The 15,669-nt window shown below is 37.4% G+C and overlaps 2 pseudogenes; one reads left to right on the top strand and one right to left on the bottom strand.

Annotated features, from left to right (window-relative positions):
* The first annotated feature begins 2,144 nt into the window (after positions 1-2,144).
* Positions 2,145-2,602, top strand: LOC124959739 (40S ribosomal protein S17-like; annotated as a pseudogene).
* Positions 2,603-11,963: 9,361 nt separating this feature from the next.
* On the bottom strand, positions 11,964-13,614 carry LOC124959666 (pre-mRNA-splicing factor SLU7-like; annotated as a pseudogene).
* Positions 13,615-15,669: the final 2,055 nt, after the last annotated feature.

Below are 15,669 nucleotides of genomic sequence, written 5' to 3'. Positions count from 1 at the left end.
AATTTTCATATACCTGTGTATTTCATCAATACCTGTGGGTATTGATGAGAGTTTTTCTTCTCCAACATCTCTACTGTATGGCTCAGAGAAGGAGAGGAGAGAGAATGAAAGGGGAACAAAGAATATTTGGGGAAAAGAGTGACTGAAAACTACTCAAATTTGGAGATTCAAAAACGTGAGTTTAGAGAGGGTCACTTTCCTGGTTGCTCCATGACATGAAACCCAGAAATCAGACATGAAACTTCACAGCAAGATAAGAGAGAACTTTTCTAGGAATTAATTCTGGACATTCAAAGCACATCAGGGACTCAGGTGATTGGTTATAACAAAATAAAAAAGAAATACCAGCACTTCTGCCACTGGCAATGGCACTGGGTGGTGCGATCTCCTCTGTGTTAAAATAGTGGTGGCATACATCAATTAAAGGAACCACATTTTTACAAGGTCTGAAGCTTGTCTAGATATGGAGAGCAGAGCTCAAGCACATTGCCTGACTAACCTGAAAGGTGTCCTGCATGATATCCTTGTGCAGGAAAGAAGCTGCTCCTCTCCAGCAAGGGAAGGAATCATTTTGCAACTCTGACTTGAGGGACCAGCAGCTGGAGGAACCGAATCCTGGCAACTGTGCCTGACTGGAAATACAGGTCTGGCAAACCTACACTGCATAGCATAGCATGTGCCTAAGTGACCAGGAGAAAATAAAATGTGCAAAGGGGTTTATGCAGGGGAATACTGGTTGGCAAAACTTACTCAGCTTCCCCTCTTCCTCTCCAGATGGGTCACTTGAAAGATTGACTAGGAGAGACACACCTGGCCAGGAATTTGAAAGGGTGGCAAAGGAATTGATTGAGTTCAGAATCTGAACTCCAGAGTCCAGAAAACACTAAGTTCATGAGGCACTGAGCTGAACAAGGATTGATGCCTCCACCGCATGAGTGAAATGCAGGGGCTTTTCCTGGGGGACAGTTTCCCAGCATGGTATGGCAACTGCTGGACCCAGGAGGTGCACTGATTTAAAATCCTGAGACCAATTACCATCCAAGGAACAGCCTGAGGTTACCTAAGCCTAAACCCCGCCCACAGGAGTCCTGCCTATGGGATCTCCCTTCACACTTCAGCAACCCCACCTAACACACCTGAGAAGGGAAGTCAAGAATCTTTTGAACTCCAACAGAAACAATTCTTTAACTTTTAATTGAGATCCTTTTTTTTTTCTCTTTTTTCTTCTCTTTGTTCAATTGTGACCTGAATGTTTCACGGACACTTACACTTATTCATATCTGATTCTTTTTTCTTATTCCTATATCATGGGAATAAACAAGCAGGGTTTCTATCCTCATATCAGACAAAGTGAACTTTAAGCCACAGTTAATCAGAAGGGACAAAAAAGGCCATGTATAAAGCAATTATACATCAACAAGACAACAATCATAAACATTTATGCTCCAAACAATGGAGCATCTACATACATCAAACAAAACCTTCTTAATTTCAAGAATCAAATAGACCACAGCACAATAATACTGGGTGACTTTAACATGCCTATATCATCACTGGATAGATACTCCAAGCAAAGACTAAATAAAGAAGCTATAGAACTCAAATATAAATTTAATAATTTATACTTAACAGACACATGTAGGATATTTCATTCCTTGATGACTGAATATACTTTCTTCCCAGCAGCACATGGATCTTTCTCTAAAATAGACCATATTTTAGACCACAAAACAACTCTTAGCAAATAAAAAAAAAATAGAGACAATACCTTGCATTCTATTATATCATAATGGAATGAAATTAGAAATCAATGATAAAATAAAAAATAAAAGCTACTCTAACACCTGAAGACTAAATAAAGCACTATTGAATGACCAATGAATAACTGAAGAAATTAGGGATGAAATGAAAAAAAAAATGCTTAGAGATAAATGAAAATAGCAAAACGATATATCAAAATCTCAGGGATACTATGATAGTGGTTCTAATGGATACTAAGAGGAAAGTTCATTGCATTGAACACATTCTTTAAAAGAATATAAAGTCGCTTTTTCTGCTTCCTGAGGGTGTGGGCTGCTTCCCTCTGCCACACCTCTGCCATGATGTTCTGCCTCACCTCGAGCCCCAAGGAATGAAACCAGCCTTCTGTGGATTAAGACCTCTGAAACTGACCCACCAACATGGGCTGCGTTCGCACCAAAACTGTGAAGAAGGCCGCCCGGGTTATCATGGAGAAGTACTACACATGCCTGGGCGACGACTTGCATACCAACAAGCGCGTGCGCGAGGAGATCGCCATTATTCCCAAAAGAAACTCCGCAACAAGATCGCAGGGTATGTCACAGATCTGATGAAGGGGATTCAGAGAGGCCCTGTGAGAGGCATCTCCATTAAGCTGCAGGAAGAGGAGAGAGAAAGGAGAGATAATTATGTTCCTGAGGTCTCTGCCTTGGATCAGGAGATCATTGGAGTAGATCCTGACACTAAGGAAATGCTGAAGTTTTTGGACTTGGGCAGTCTCTCCAACTTGCGGGTCACTCAGCCTACTGTGGGGATGAATTTCAAAACGCCACGTGGAGCCGTCTGAATCTTTCTGCTATGCTGTAATATTTTCAATAAACCTGGGACCAAAAAAAAAAAAAAGACATTACCGCCACTAGAGGAATGCTAAAGACTTTACCCAGAGACACTGAGAAAGGTGGCTGGAGGGCTGGAGGGCATCTCAGGAGCTGGCAAGACCACACCCATCTCAAGCCCCAGGGACGAAAGGTGAAAATTCTCTTGAGAAGAGACCAGTGGGGCACCCTTCTTGCACGAGGGGGTCTAGGAAGTTTTTTCAATGTGCTCAGCCACCCAGACCCTCCGAGGCTACAGCAGCAAGGGTTCCTGGAGGCTTGGCTACTATTCGAGATGGCAGCAGACCTTGGTTTGAACCACGTGGGGCTGGTTCTGCAGGAATGCAGGATGCTGGAGTTAAGGGATCATGGAGGTTTCCACCAAGATTTCCAATGAAGGCCTGGGAGGCCAGGCAAGGTGCAGCAGGGTCGGAGTCCCTGCGGGCACCCCCTGAAAAGCCAAAGTGTGGAGAGGTGAGGAGGAAGTCGAAGCTGCATGGAAACCCCCAAAATTAAGAAATGCCAGTAACGTGGGACATCATCCTAGGAAAGCCGCAGGAAAGGAGCAGAGGCAAGTCAACAGAAAGGCCACTTGGGCTGCGAGGAACAAGGCCACAGGGGCGGAGCTACACATGCCATTTGGAGAGAGAAGTGCAAAAGGACGAGAAGCAGACCTCAACGGATTCAGAGAAGCCTTTCTTCCTTGGAGGACTGGTGCACCCTTGGGGCCAATTTTCCAGATGGGAAAATAGCCCTCAGAGGGGATTTTTGGTTTTATAGGGTGCAATGATATAATCGTTGGAAGCTGTGTACCTGCAGGGTACTAGTAGTACAGGTTAAAATTTTAATTTTAGGAGGGTTCATTTAGGAGTGAAGTTGTAAAAAGGCCGAAACTCACTGAGGAGATAAGAGTCTGGATCCTGAGGGATAAGTACTCAAATCTTGCCCATTGTCATTTAGGACTAATTCACCATGGGGGAAGGTCAAGGTTTAAGACCCAGCGCCCCTTTCCCCCAGGGCCCATTGTTATCAGGAAAGAATGCTCTGGGAGAGGTTTGCAGTTTGGCCAATTTTTCCTCCCTCCTTCCAAGCCTCACCATCCCTCCCTTTTCTTGGGGAGCTGTCTTACAGAACATTATTTTCCATAACCCTTCAGAGAGAAAATCAAGATGCCATGTGCTGCAGGTACGGGACATGGAGCTACACGTCTTGTTTGCCCAGCTGGATTTCAGTCTTGCTTTGGTCCCATCCCTTCTTTCTATGCCCCTATTTTCGTAAATGGAAATGTTTACTCAGATCTTTATATGTTGGATATTTGTAAATTGCTTTTAATTTTGTAGAAGCTCACAATGTGAGACTGCCTTGAGCCTCAAAGACTTTGGACTTGAACTTTGAGCAATCTCAGAACTGTTGAGACTATGGGAACTCATGGACTAAATGTATTTGCATTGTCAGATGTTGTGAGCTTTTGGGAGACAGGGGCAGAATGTTATGGTTTGGATGTGAGGTGTGCCCCAAAAGCTCACATGAGAGACGATGCAGAAGGTTCAGAGCAGAAATGACTAGGTGGTAAGAGTCTTAACCCAATCAGTGAATGAATCCCTGGTGGGATTAATTGAAATGGTAGGGTGTGGCTGGAGGAGATTGGAATTTGGGCATGACTTTGGGTATATATATTTGTATCTGTTGAGAGGAGACTCTCTGCTTCCTGAGGGTGTGAATTGCTTCCCTCTGCCACACCTCTGCCATGATATTCTGCCTCACCTCCAGCTCCAAGGAATGGAGTCAGCCTTCTGTGGAGTAAGACCTCTGAAACCGTAAGCCCTCAAATAAACTTTTTCTCCTTTAAAAAAAAAAAAAAAAGAATATAAAGCCACCAAATAGAACAAATCAATACCAAAAACAGTACAAGACAGGAAATAATTAAGATCAGATCCAAAATCAATGAAATTGAAACCAAAAACAATTCAAAAAATCAACAAAATAAAAAGTTGACTCTTTGAAAAATTAATAAAATCTTTATTTTAAAAAATTAATAAAACTTTTAGCCATGCTTATGAAAAAAAGAAAGAAAAAACTCAAACTTCTAAAATTCTGAGATGATAAAGGAAATATTACCATAAACACTAATGAAATACAGATGATGATTAAAAACTATTTTGAAAACACTATACTCTAACAAAATAGAAAATCATGAAGACATGTATAAATTTCTAGAGACAGATGACATACCCAAATTGAAACAGGAGTGTGTAGAAAATTTAAACAGATTGATTTCAAGAGTGAAATTGAAGATACCTTCACAAGCCTACCAAGCCTACCAACAAAGTCTAGGACCAGACGGATTCCCAGCCAAGTTCTACCAGAACTTCAAGGAAGACCTTTCACCAATATTCCTGAAATTATTCCAGGAAATAGAAAAGGAGGGAATCCTTCCAAACTCATTCTATGAAGTTGATAATCAAAGACTTATCATGGAAAGAAAACTTAGACCAATATCCCTAATGAACATAGATGCAAAAATTCTTTATAAAATACTGGCAAACCACATACAAACACCTATTAAGAAGATAGTGTGGGCTGGGGTTTGGCTCAGTGATAGAGCACTTGCCTAGCACACACAAGGCACTGGGTTCAATTCTCAACACCACATAAATAAATAAAGGCATATGTCCATCTACAACTGAAAAAAGAAAGAAAAGATAGTGCACCATGATCAAGTGCAGTTCAATCAAGGGATGCAAGGTTGGTTCAACATATGGAAATCAATAAACATAATTCATCACATCAGTAGACTTAAAGACAACAATCACAGGATTATCTCAATAGATGCAGAAAAAGCAGTTGACAAAATACAGCATCCTATTATATTCAAAACACTAGAAAACTAGAAATAGTAGGAATATACCTCAATATTCTAAAGCTATGTATACTAAACCAAAAGCAGTCACTAATGAGAAAAGTGAAGCAGGAGGCATCACAATACCAGACCTGAGATTATACTACAGAGCTATAGTAACAAAAAGGGCATCATATTGGCACCAAAACTGGCATGAAGACCAATGGAACCGAATAGAAGACATAGAGACAAACCCACATAAATACAGTTATCTCATACTAGACAAGGCTGCCATAAACATACATTGTAGAAAAGAGCCTCTTCAACAATTGGTGCTGGGAAAACTGGAAATCAATATGTAGTTGAAAGAAATTTAATCCCTATCTCTCATCCTGCACAAAACCCAAGTCAACATGGATCAAGGACCTAGGAATTAGACCAGAGACCCTGAACCCACTACAAGAAAATACAGGCCCAACTCTCCAGCATGTCGGCTTATGAACTGACTTCCTCAACAAGACTACTAAAGCACAAGAAGTAAAATAAAGAATCAGTAAATGGGATGGTGCCAAACTAAAAAACTTCTTCATACCAAAGGAAATAATCAAGAATGTGAAGAGTGAAACTACAGAATGGGAGAAAATCTTTACCAACTGTATCTTAAATAGAGCATTAATCTCCAGGATATACAAAGAACTAAAAAACTTAACACCAAACAAACAAACAAACAAACAAAAAACCCAAAATCAAACAAACAAACAAACAAAAACCCCAGTCAATAAATGGGCAAAACAACTGAACAGGCACTGCACTGAAGAAGAAATAAGAATGACCAACAAATATATGAAAATATGTTCAATATCTCTTGCAATTAGACAAATGCAAATTAAAACAACACTTACTCCAGTCAGAGTAGTAATTATCAAAAATACAAGTAACAATAAATGTTGGAATCACTCATATACTGCTGGTAGGAATGAGAATTGGTGCAACCACCCTGGAAAGCAGTCTGGTGATTCCTCAGAAAACTTGAAATGGAACCACCATTTGACCTAGTTATCCCACTCCTTGGCATATACCCAAAGTACTCAAATTCAGCATTCTACAGTGACTTCAATGTTTATAGCAGTTTAATTCACAATAGCTAAGCTATGGAACCAACCTAGATGCCCTTCAACAGATGAATGTATGGTATATAAAAATGAATGTATATATATGAAAATGTGGTATATAAACACAATGGAATACTACTTAGCCATAAAAAAGAATACCTTTATGAGGTTTGCTGGTAAATGGATGGATCTTGGAGACTATCATGCTAAGTGAAATAAGCCAAACCCAAAATACCAAAGGTCAAATGTTTTCTCTGATATGCAGATGCTAACACACAATAGGTGGGCAGGGAGGGAAGAATAGAAGTTCATTGGGTTAGACAAAGGGGATTGAAGGGAAGGGAGGGAGGATGGGAATAAGTAAGATAGTAGAATGAATCAGATATAACTTTTCTATGTTCATATATGAATATATAGCCATCATGACTCATCATGTACAACCAACAAGAATAGAATCCTAATCAGAATAAGTTATACTCCATGTATGTATAATAGGTGAAAATATACTCTATTGTCTTGTGTATCTAAAAAGAACAAACTTTTTAAAAACCTGTTCGAATTTGATTAACAACATTGTTCTGCACACTGAATTGATTCAAAAAACTCCATGTAGGGAAGTATAAGAGATTCACAGCAGGACATGTCATGACCAAACTATCAACTACCTAGAACAAGAGAATCTTGAAAACAGAGAGAAGGAACTCATCATTTACAACAGCTTCTCAACAAGATTAACAGCTGAGTTCTCATCAAAAAACTCAAAGATCAGAGGGCAACAGGATGACATATTTTAATTTCTTACAGTGAAAGAATATCAACTAACAACTCTATAAATAACAAAACTATTCTTCCAAACTGAAGAAGAAATTAAGACCATCCCAATTCAACAAAAATAGAGAGGGTCTGTTAATAGTAGTCCTATCCCATAAGCAATTCTGAAGGGAATCCTTCAGGCAAAATGAAAAGACAATACAAAACAATTCAAATCCACATGGAGAAATACAGAGCATGAGTAAAGGTAACTACACAGAAAAATATAAAAGACGGCAACAACAAATTTTTTTGTTACAACTTTTCCTATATGATTTAAAATAAAACTGCAAAAAGAAAATAGTTACAAATCTTTGTTGATCAAGAGTTATAACATGCAAATGTAATTTATATTATAATAATAGCATGTAGCATAAAGGAAGGATTAAAGAACAGCTATATAAAAGCAAAGATTTTTATGCCATTTAAATTAATTGGTATTGACTTAATTAGATTTTTATAAATGAAGATATTAATTATAGTCCCCAGTGCCACTACAAAAAATGTAACTAAAAATAATAAAAGAAATGACAAGACAATTACAAGTAAATGCAAAAAACCCTATCTAATATAAAATAAAATTGAGGAGAAATAAAGGAACCAAAAGACATAAGACATACAGAAAATAAATAACGAAATGACCAGTGTAAATCCTGCCTCCTTAGTAATTACATCAAATGCAAATGGATTGAATGTCGTATTAGTTAGCTTTCTGTAACTGTAACAAACACTTGAGATAAATCAACTTAGAGGAGAGAAATGGCTTATTTTGGCTCACAGTTTGGTGGTTTCAACCCATAACTTGTTAGCCCTGTTGCTTTGGACTTGTGATGGTGCATGATGGTAAGAGCATGTGTCAGCACAAAGCCATTCATCTCAAGGCAAGGAAGGAGAGAGAGAGAGAGAGTGAGAGAGAGAGACAGAGGGCGCAAAGAGACAGAAAAGTCCCACAGTCGTCTCTGAAGGTACACCCCCAATAACCAGGAGACCTCCCACCAGGCCCCACTTCGTGACAGAAACACACTGGGGATCTGGCCTCTAATGACATGGGCTTTTGGGAGACGTCTCAGATCCAAACCATAGCACACTCTATTCAAAGACAGAAATTGGAAGAATGTATTTGTTAAAAACTATGATACAATTATATGCTGTCCAAAAAAGGACAAAGAAAGACTGGGGAAAGGATCAGTCATTCGGGTGACAAAGCCATTATAAACATGTATGCACCTAACAGTAGGGCTCAAGAACACATGGAACAAAAACGGGTAGCATAGAAAAGGGAAAGAGACCATTTAATTACAATAGTTGGAGATTTCAAAATCTTGCTTACAATAACCAATAGAAAAACTAGGAAAAAGATAAACAAGAAAAGAGAAGACAACACTAAAACCCAACAGATCTAACAGACATTATAGATCCAAAAAAGCAGAATATACATTATTTTCAAGTGCACATGGAATATTATCCAGAACACATGATAGCCCATATAATTATCCTCAATAAGTTTTAAAAGATTGAAGTCTTATAAAATATGTTCTACCACAACAGAACAAAATTGGTTATCAACAACAGAAGGAAATCTGGAAAACTTACAGATATGTGGAAATTAAGCAACACACTACCAAATAACAAATGCATCAAGGAAGAAATCACAAGGGGAATTGTAAAATACTTTGAGATTAATGAAAACACAAACACAACATACAAGGACAGGATAGTAGCCAGGGATGGTAACGCACGACTGTAATTCCAGCAGCTTGGGAGGCTGAAACAGGAGGTTCGGGAGTTCAAAGCCAGCTTCAGTAAAAGTGAGGCACTCAGCAACTCAGTGAGACTCTGTCTCTAAATAAAATACAATATAGGGCTGGGGATATGACTCAGTGGTCAAGTGACAGTCCTGGTGCCAAAATTAAAGGTAAAATAAAAACTTAGGATATGAAGACAGTTCTTAAGAGGGAAAATTACAGTTGTAAATGCCTATATTACAAAAGGAGAAAATTCTTTTATTAACAATCTTATCTTCCACCTTAAACTAGAAAAAGAAAAGGGAGGGAGGAGAAATACATGAAATATATGAAAGGCAGGAGCAGAAATACATGAAATAGAGAATGGAAAAGCAATAGGAAAAGAATCACTAAACTCAGAAGTTGGTTCTTTGAAAAGATCACAAATATGCAAACTTTTAGCTAGACCAAGAAAAAAAAAAAAACCCAATGTACTGAAATCAGGAATGATTTTAGGTTGATTTGAGGTTTATTACTAACAACCTTACAGAAAATACAGTGGATTATAAGGAAATACTGTCAATAATGGTCTACCAACAAATGTGATAACCTACACAAAATGGACAATTTCCTAGAAAGATTCAAACTGCCAAATCTGAATCTACAAGAAAATGAAAATTTGGACAGAGTTATAACAAACAAGGAGATTGAATTAGTAATCAAAAGAATTTTTTAAAAGACAATTTTAGGACAGATGACTGCACTGATGAATTTTTTTTCAATTTTATTTTTCATAGTAATGGGAAATGAATCTAGGGCTGTTCTACCACTGATTTAAATCGCCAGTCCTTCTTAGTTTGAGACAGAATCTTACTAAGTTGCTGGTGCTGACCTTGAACTTGCAATCCTTTTGCCTCAGCCTCATGAGTCACTGAGATTACAGACAACAGTCATCATGCCCAGCCCAAATTTTAAAGGAGAAGTAACACCAATTAGTTACAAACTCTTTTAGAAAATAGAAGAGAAGAGAATGCTTCCTAACTCATTTTTGAGGCCAGTGTACCCTGATACCAAAGCCAGACAAAGGTATCACAATAAAAGAAACTGCAGAGCAATATTCCTTAAAAATCTGAACAGAAAAATCCTCAACAAAATACTATCAATCTGACTTCAGAAACATAAGATTATAGCTCATGATCAAGAAGGATTTTTGCCAGAAATGTAAGATTGGAGTAACTTTAGAAAATAAACGATGACTTATAATAACAATGAAGAAGAAGTCACAAAATCATCTCAACAGGCAAAGATAAAGCTTAAAAAAAAAAAAATTGAAAAACCCTTTCATGACAAAACAATTAACTTACCAGGAATAAAAAGGCATTACTTCAACCTGATAAAAAGACACCTATGAATAACCCACAGCAAACACCTTGCTTAATTCTAAAAACTGAGTTTTTTCCCCTTAATTACATATCATTATTGATAAAAGATAAAATACAAAACAGGCACCAATGGCAGACTTGATGTCAAACCTCCCTATTAACATAGGAATAGGAAAACAAATTTTGACCTTATTAAGCTCTAGCTGCATTGCTATTTTCATCTCAACTGGTCTGAACCTAGACACCATGTGTATCCCTGGTATTTGCCAACTTGATTCAGCTGCTGTTCTAGCGCTACTATTTCTGAGACTCACGGAACACCGTATACTACACGTGTTGTTTGGTAGTTTAGAAAGGTATTAAGTAAATGCATTCATATCAGGGATTTTTCACAGTCTGTTTTCGCTGATTCCACTCGATCGGCATTATCTTCATAAAGTGGTCTGAGGAGCATGGTGATCTTAGATACTAAGATCCCTACAAGTCATTGTTACAATTCTTTGAAGAAACTTTCAACTTCAGGTTTTGCTTTCTGCAAATTTTACAAAGTGACACCTGCTGGCTATGAAATCAGGTATCTCAGATATTCTAAACTCTCTTAAAATCTAACTTAATATCATGATTGTTACGTAAAGGCATAATAAATAAAACAACAAAAAGTATCACAAACCATATCTGCTATGATAAATGAAAGGATTTCTATGTTTTTAACTACTATTTCTCTAATAGTAGTAAAAGTACTATTCATCAATACTGACTTAAGGACAAGAAAATAGTAACCTGAAGACCAAGGTAAAAATATTTTTTTCATTTCAGATCGGGAAAACCTGATAAGGTAAAAATAAATGATCACAAAATAACCACAATTATAGAGTCAAATTACAACTGTAATTGACTAGTCTTTAAAAAAAATGAAGCCCTAGTTTTGAGAAAGAGAAACTAATCTACTTTCAAAATGTGCTAATACTAGACAGAAGGCCAGAAAGATTGAGGAAATGAAGTTTGAGACTTAACTGTTGAGTACAAAACATTCTTGATAGAGTGTGAAGGTCTTTCCATATTGCTAGTATAAAAATCAGACTATTTGGGCTGGGATCATGGCTCAGTGGTAGAGTGCTTGCCTCTCATGTGTGAGGCACTGGGTTTGATCCTCAGCACCACATAAAAAAATGAATAAAATAAAATAAAGGTATTGTGTACATCTGCAACTAAAAAAAAAATTTAAAAATTAAAAAAAAAATCAGACTATTTCCAATCTTAATCCACACTTAATGTACCTTTGATTTGAGTTCTTTACTTCTTCAGTGTGGAAAAGAATGGATTTACTCTGAGACTTCTGAAAGCTTTATTAAAGTTAGGCAGCAAAGAAAAGTAGACACAGATTTTTCAATCTACAATCATGAGCAAGAAGCTAAAAAGACGGTGTCAGCTGAGTCTATCCTGGATGAACTTCTGTGACTGTTACTGTCTGAGGTAAGAGGTTAGGGGTCATCTGGCCTCTGTGGTTTCACTCTGTAGACCTCCATTTCCTTTTGGTGGGTTCCTGAGTTTCATATATGCTATTGTAAGGCTGTTTCCTCTCATCGACCGGCATGATCTCCTTGGCGTGAAGAAGGTGGGCCTCCTCAGAGTTCAGTGCCTCATCACTATCTGAGGGGCTCTTTTGGTGCTTCTTCTTTTTCTATTTTTTTTCTCTTTTCTTAGTTTTTTCCTAATGCATTTCCATGAGGGTTTGAGGTTTTTTCCATAGATCCTTCTCCATTTACATCACTTATAATACATTTTTCTGAATTAGCAATATCCCTCCAAGCTTCTCCAATACAATAGGAATACTTGAAAAGGAGTGACAGCATTTGTGTCCCCATGGGCCATCCTTCCAGTAAGATCCCCTGATATGTGTGTGGCTATGAATCTTCACATTCTCCTTATATTCGGAGCAGGTCACAGCTCGCTCTTGTCCTTTGGTGACTGTACCATGTCTTGACTACTCTACAGTCTTCAATCTAGGCTAAAAGCAATTCAGCTGGAGGACCCTCCAAGTGTTCTTGGCCACCATACTTTTCCAGGATGCTTTCTTTCTGCTGTTCTTTGAAGTCTTCTTTTTTGACTTTGAAGGACTTGTACAACAACTCTAGTTTTGTAGGATCTGCCTGCAGGTGCACTTCAAATCCTCTGTCATAGGTTTCCCAAGCAAACAACTGTGTCTGAGTCATTGAGATGGTATCTAATGAAGCTACCTCCTGCATAACTCACTTCATCTGGATTCTTTCCTGCATTGGCATAAGAATTCTCTCTCATAGCTCTAGTTTTTGGATCACAGGAGGCAGACTTTGGATCTAAATTTCTCAAATATTTCACAATATCTTTTTGAATCCTGAGATTCCAGATAGTAATTTGTCTCTCAGAGTCAAAATTCTGCCCTAGCATGTCATCTTCATGTTATCTTCATTCTCATCTTCACTATTGTGATTTTTTCCTTTTGAGAATTTGGTTCCTCTTCTCCCCACTGATCTTTTGGAGAATTAGCTTGTTCCACTAATTTTCCTGAAGCTAATTCTTCTTGCAGTTTCTGGGTTTTCAAGGTTCCTTTGGCCAGATCAACTTTGGCATATTCTTCCACAATTTTCATATGTTCTTCTAGATTATAGCCATTCCACTGATCTCTCTGTCCTCATAGTCAAACGTCAGCTGAGGCTGCACATGTTTATCTGGAGCTATATTAGTACCTGTAAATTTGGCTCCAACTCACTTAGGTCTCTCAAAACAGTCTTTCTTTTTGTGTGTCTTGGTCCCACAATTTTTACATGCTCCTTTGCAGTACTTAGTGGTTATGGAATTCTCTTTAATTCCCCTTTTGTACCATTCCCCAGGTGAGCTGAATTGCTTTTGTTTCTCTGATTATGGTCTCTGATGCCTTAAAGTAGATCTTTTTGATGGATCAATATACCATGGCACTAAAGAAATACACTGGGGAACATGAGGGTTGATGTCTTTTCCCTCTTCATCAACTTCTGCTGGAGCATTACCCAGTTTTCACTGTTCTTCTAGCTCCTTCGTCTTTCTCCAATCCTCTCTAGTCATCTTCTTTGGTTGCTCCAAAGGATTAACCGTGTCCACAACTGCTGCTGACATGATGACCTCGTCCCACCGCAGCCGACCCCAAAAACCATCCAACAGAAACGAAGGTAATCCCACAATCCTGAGTTTTACTTTAAGATTGGAAACAAAACTCGGTATCTGCTCTCATCTCTTCTCAGTATAATACTGGAGATTCCAACCAGCATAATTAGGTAAGAAGAAATAAAAAATATCACATAGAATAGGAAGAACTAAACCTGTCTCTACACACAGATAACATGATATGGTAAATAGAAAACCTAAGGAAGCTACAAAAACAGTATTAGAACTAATAAACCAACATGGCAAAGCTTTTAAATATTAGATGAATATTCAAATTCAGTTGTATTTCTGTTCCAGAAAATGAAATTCAGAAAACAATTACATTTATAATAGCTACAAAATGATAAAATGCTTAAGGGTAATTTAACAAGGATGTGCAGGGTTTTCACACTTACAACTATAAAACATCACTGAGAAAAGTTAAAAACCTGAATAAGGGAATGACATCCTATGTTCATTGATTGGAAAGCAATGTTGTTAGGACAGTAGTACACCCAAAACTGGTCTACAGTTTCACTATAATGTTGATTAATTTCACATGCATTTTTTGCAGAAAATGACAAAGTGGTGCTAAAATTTACTTGAAAATGCAAGGAAACTGGAATTGCCAAAACAAATTAAAAGAAAACAAACTTTTAAAAAGGAAGGAAGTTGGAGGAGTTGTATTTCTGAATTTCAATCCTTACCACAAAGCTATGGTAGTCAAGACTGCGAGGCCTTGATCAATATAAAAGATAATGGAATAGAATTAGGTGTAGAGAACATGCAATGCTGGTGGGGTTGCAAGTTGGTGCAAGCACTCTGGAAAGCAGTATGGAGATTCCTCAGAAAACTTGGAATGGAACCACCATTTGACCCAGTATTCCCACTCTTTGGTTTATTCCCAAAGGACTTAAAATCAGCATACTACAGTAACATGGTCACATCAATGTTTATAACAACTCAACTCACAATTGCTAAACTATGGAACCAACCTAGATGCCCTTCAACAGATGAATAGATAAAGAAAATGTGGTGTATAAACACAATGGAATATTTCTCAGTCATAAAAAAGAATACCTTTATGACTTTTGCTGGTAAATGGATGGATCTGGAGACTATCAAGCTAAGCGAAATAAGTCAATCTCAAAAAACCAAAAGTCAAATGTTTTCTCTGATATGCAGATGCTAACACACAATAAGGGGGGCAGGGAGGGAAGAATAGAAGTTCATTGGGTTAGACCAATCGGAATGAGGGGAAGGGAGGGAGGATGGGAATAAGAAAAATAGTAGAATGAATCTAATATAACTTTTCTGTGTTCATATATGAATACATAACCATTGTCACTCATCATGTACAACCAACAAGAATGGAATCCTAATCAGAATAAGTTATACTCCATGTATGTATAATATGTGAAAATACACTTTACAGTCATATACATCTAAAAAGAACAAATAGTTAAGTACACAGAAATAAACTAATGCATTTATAATCAATTGATTTTCAACAAACACAGCAAGTTAATTCAATTAGAAAAGAATTATCTTTTAAACAAGTGGTGCTGAAACACCTGAATATCCTCACACAAATAAAATCCCCTATCTCACACCACACACAAATATCAACTCAAAATAGATCAGAAAACTAAATTTAAGAGCTAAAACTGTAAAACTTTCAGAAGAGAATATGGACCTATATCTTTGTTACCTTGGATTAGGGAATGGTGTCTTAGACGTGACATCAAAAACACAAGCATTAGAAGAAAAAAAGAAGAAAATGTTACTCCATCAATATTGAGGGAGAACTTTCAGGAAAGTGAATATATAATCCACAGAATGGGAGAGAATATTTGCATATTATAAATCTGATAAAGATTTTGTATCAAGTCTTTGAATTTGATAAAATGTGCATATATCTTTACATATTAATTCTTAAATAGAAAGGATCCTTACAACTCAACCAAAAAGAAAATACAGCCCAATTTTTAACATGGCAATTTATCAGACAAATGCCAAGCAAAAGCC

The sequence above is a fragment of the Sciurus carolinensis genome, chromosome 11 (assembly GCF_902686445.1).
Source record: "Sciurus carolinensis chromosome 11, mSciCar1.2, whole genome shotgun sequence".
NCBI lineage: Eukaryota > Metazoa > Chordata > Mammalia > Rodentia > Sciuridae > Sciurus > Sciurus carolinensis.
This window is presented reverse-complemented; position numbering and strand designations above follow the sequence as displayed.